The following is a 4,673-nucleotide window of genomic DNA, read 5'->3' as shown; positions in this document are numbered from 1 at the left end:
TCTTGTTGCTTTATTAATTGAACACAGCATTGAATTTCAATACTTTTTTTTTATCCTCAAATAAACGAACTACATACTCGAGCAGTTATCACCTGGTTTTATCTTACCCTACAGTTCACATGACAGATAGTATTGTTACTTTGGCTACTGTCCTTTGAACCTTTAAACAAACTTCAGTTTTATCTTGATTTGATGTTGGTTGTACTAGGTGCATCTTGTCATCGGACTATGGACCAACGCTAGATGGGCGTGATTTGATCAACTCTTAAATAAAGCCAATTGGTAAAAACATTCATAATGCAATCGGCATTTGTATTAAATAGCTGAACATGGATACACATATGCGATAAAGAAGTTTGATAAAACAGTGAGATTAAAAACAGTGAGTATGTTGTGTTCTTCATCAGATAACGAACTTTTAAAAGTAGCATGAAGGATACATGACTGACAAAAAGGTAAGCAATAACTTGCCATCGTCACTTTAAGTAAGTTGTATATTAATATAACAACATGTTAAATAGTTTCGTTACTTATTTCATTGCGGGTGTTTTTCCTAAGAAACATGTGTTCTCTAATATATTTACTTTAACTTGCATCATCGTTTTAAATTTAATCGCGAGTAAAGTTATCATTTCGACTGCTAATGTGCTTGCTAACCCTGCAAGGAGACGATGCATCTACTAAATGTAACAAGGTGTTTTCTTTACCGATTTTAGCTAACACTAACATGTCTCGGACGAGCAAACATCGCATTCATGTCAAGAATGAACAAGTAAGAGCTGTATGATTTCCACATATATATTATGCGTTTTCCTGAACTGGACAGAAAGCTTTTATAACATGATGCTATACACATGAATTATATATGCGTTCATATCCTTAATCTAGAGAGCAGCCTCGTTACAATAATCTTACAACTATTTACCCTGTTCGTATGTAGTCTCAGAAGCCCAAAGCAATAAGGAGAAACTAGAACAAGATGGCAACCCATTGAGATATGTAATTGACCGAAAATAGACTAATGTATTTAATGTATTGCATATATAATTTTATTGCAATGCGGATCACATAACTCATCACATTCTAATCATCTGGTAAAAAGAAAACAAAATGCTAATTATGTTGATATTGTGTGCAATTAAAAGAAAGTTAACTAATTTATTTAATATTCCTCGTTCAAAGAAATGTTTTGGTTTAATATTACGAAAATAAAACGTGGATAAAAAATCGTCTATAATCGCTTTAACACTTAATATTTTCTTCAGACAATCGTATGTTTGTACATATACTGTGCACAATAAATAGCAAATGTAACGTGGTATGATATCATTTGGGTTCGTAATAAACTAATGTAGTAACTGTGCAAACTCATCTATAAAGTGCACGCTTAAGGTTAAAGTGTGCAACACAATATAGGATTTTCTTTTGAGTCACGGAGCCACTCAAAGTTTATTTTTAAGTAAAAATATATGTATGGATGCGACATGCTATTTTTGTAAAATGTTGTATTACGATTACCATAAATGCATACATGCTGAATCAACTGAATACAACATTTACAGCGTATTTTAATTTTGTATATACAAAAACAGCTAAGGCGTTCAAAACGGATTCAAATGAGGATGGGAGAAGTAAAAATACAAGCTAAAGGTATGCATTTTTTTGTGTGAAATTTTTGATTACATACTTATAAACATTACTTGGGATTTGTGTATCTCTGTGTCCAAATCAATGTCGTTGGTTCTACTTCAAAATTTTGTATTTGAAGGTTGACTACAAGATGTATTGGTGGAAGAATAACTGTTTAGATTATCTGAATTAGAATTGCGTTAAATATCAATGTATCTCATTTACCATTAAACGGCACATCATCTACTGTAAAATCTCAAACTGGATGTAAGCTATGTACAACTAACGTAATTTTTTTTATTATCAGAGAACAAATCAGGGAAACGTCATGAGTACCTATCTTGGGGGCGTACTTTATGGGAGTGGCGTTTTTGTCCGGCCAACGTAGCAAGGATCCCAGAACGCAGGTCAAACTTGCTCTGTAAAACTGAGAATGAAAATAAACGATTAAAATTTTAATTTTTACAAATGTTGAGTTGTATCGAGTAAACGTCAACTAATAAAAAAGATTCACTGTGATAACTTAAAAATGTTATATTGTTAAGACAACAAATCTGTTTTGATCATTTTGTACTCTATACATTTATTTATGTTAATTATTTATTGGAAATATCGAAAAAAAATAATTATGCTTATTTTAAGAGACATCTTTTTTTCGAAAATACTGAAATTGCTTCCCGCTACGCGGTGTAATTAGCGCCAAATTGTATATTGTTTTTATTCTCCCCGAAAAATTTCGGGGAGCATATAGTTGCCAGTTTGTCCTTCCGTACTTCCTTACTTCCTTCCTTCCGTCACAATTGTGTTACAGTTTCTCATAGCGCCTTCAATATTTTACCGATCTCTTATTTGGCGTGTAGGTACCTTGCATGGACCTATACCTTTTGATGAGGTTTGAGGTCACTGGTGCCAAGTTCAAGGTCACTGAGGCTAATAATAGATTTTCCGTCACACTTTTGTCACAGTTTCTCATAGCGTCTTCAATATTTTACCAATTTCTTACATATTTGGCATGCAGGTACCTTGCATGGACCTCTACCTTTTCACGAGGTTTGAGGTCACTGGGGTCAAGGTCAAGGTCACCGAGGCTAATAATAGATTTTCATCCATTTTAACGATACTTGTTTAATAATGATGTCACTATATGCAATCTGAACTGGTTTGCATCTTCTCTATTTATTTTATTTATATGTTTTAACTCTTCATGTTAGGTAGGCGCGTGTATCGTGAACAAAGACAAAAGGATTGTGAGTACCGGATACAATGGAATGCCAAACAGTTGCTCAGACGATGATTTGCCATGGGAACGCGAAGAAGGAACGCTTAAGAATAAACATTTGTATGGTAATGTTATTCGGATATATATGGGCCGTGCACTGTAAAAAGGAGGTTAATTGCATGTGCGTAAAGTGCCGTCCCAGATTAGCTTGTGTAGTCCGCTCAGGCTAATCAGGGACGACACTTTCCGCTTTTATGATATTTTTCGCTTAAAGAAAGGCTATTCTTAGTAAAAGTTGAGTTGAGGTGGAAAGTCTCATCCCTGATTAGCCCCTGTGGACTGAACAAGCTAATCTGGGACGACACTTTACGCATATGCATTATATCCCCTTTTCACATAGCACGGCCCATATTGTCTATGAACAGCCACACCGACTCATCAGCTTTGATTGCATTTTTATTAATCATATTTGTAAATCATCTTTCGCTGATCGAAACTAACTACGAAATCGTGGAAATGGAATACATTCAGCTAATTTGAAATATTATTAACGATTAAAAAATCGTTACCCAATGTATTTAAAAGCGCAGAAACCATTACGGGATGTTGACTTGAACACTTAAAATGCATTCTACATTTTGTGTTTATTTAAGATTAATATTTTTTAATGTTTTCATTATAAACGTGAAATCAATCAGTTTTGGTATTAGCTACTTTATAACTTATTTTGGACACGAAGGTAATTTTACATTTAACGTAGCCAAGGAAACAAAATACATTTATATTGTGTTTATATTTATATTGCTTCAGTTTGCCATGCTGAGATGAACGCAGTGGTCAACACATTTTCAGAGAGTTTGAAAGGATGCACGATGTATGTTTCCTTATTTCCGTGCAACGAGTGTACAAAGATTATCATACAGGCCGGAATAACAGAAATCTGGTATTACTCGGACAAGAAAAAAGGCGACCCAAAGGATATAGCGTCCAGGAAAATGTTGCGTATGGCAAAAGTTAAAATAAGGTTAGTAAATATGTGACAGCCGTGACATATTCCGATTTGTTTTGTCTCTTTAAAAGTAACGCTTTGAATGTTGGCTGCACATATTTTGTATGCCGAAACAACTTTAATAGGTTGGATTAACACTAAGGAGTTTGGCTTTCATTATGATTTCAACGTTTTCTTTGATTTTTAAACGTAATTTAGAGAAATTGAACTTTATCTTTAAACATTGGAATAGTTACATCGGCACATTTGTTTGCAACCTGGTGAACCGTAACAGTTCGCGTCATTAGAATTAGCACTCGGTTAACACACAAATTATATCTAAGATATCCATGGGGCATAATGTGTATTTAGTTGGTTACTTGGTTACACTCTTTGAGCAAATTGGTCAATGGGCCGACAATTTCAGTGAAAACCAGTATGAATCGACACTGATTAATACTGTTTCGCTCGCTTAAATGACAATTGTTGTTTTAGAAGATTTCCCCGTCAAAAAGAAAGCATCAAAATCGACTTCAATGTCAACGAGAACAGCTAGGTATATACTTATTATGTGACTTATGATGCGAGCCAAATACATTCTATTTAATTATGTTTTGTTTAAAATACAAGATAATACAAGACAATACCAAAAATATTCGATGAGCTATCATATAATACGAAACATGCTATTGAAGTTATTGGCATTTATAATGTCATTACACAAGTCGTTTTGTATTTGAAGGTTCTATACATGCTTATCCAAATTGTGATTATATTTTTAGTAAGATTTTTTTAAATATTATTTTTATTATTTAAAAAAATAGCACTATTTCGCTT

General features: G+C 33.5%; 1 pseudogene; it reads left to right on the top strand.

Annotated features, from left to right (window-relative positions):
• Window positions 1–305: 305 nt before the first annotated feature.
• On the top strand, window positions 306–4,418 carry LOC127877610 (deoxycytidylate deaminase-like; annotated as a pseudogene).
• The last annotated feature ends 255 nt before the right edge of the window (window positions 4,419–4,673 follow it).

Source organism: Dreissena polymorpha, chromosome 4 (assembly GCF_020536995.1).
Source record: "Dreissena polymorpha isolate Duluth1 chromosome 4, UMN_Dpol_1.0, whole genome shotgun sequence".
Lineage (NCBI taxonomy): Eukaryota > Metazoa > Mollusca > Bivalvia > Myida > Dreissenidae > Dreissena > Dreissena polymorpha.
Note: the sequence above shows the minus strand (reverse complement) of the source record. Positions and strands in the feature narration are given on the sequence as shown.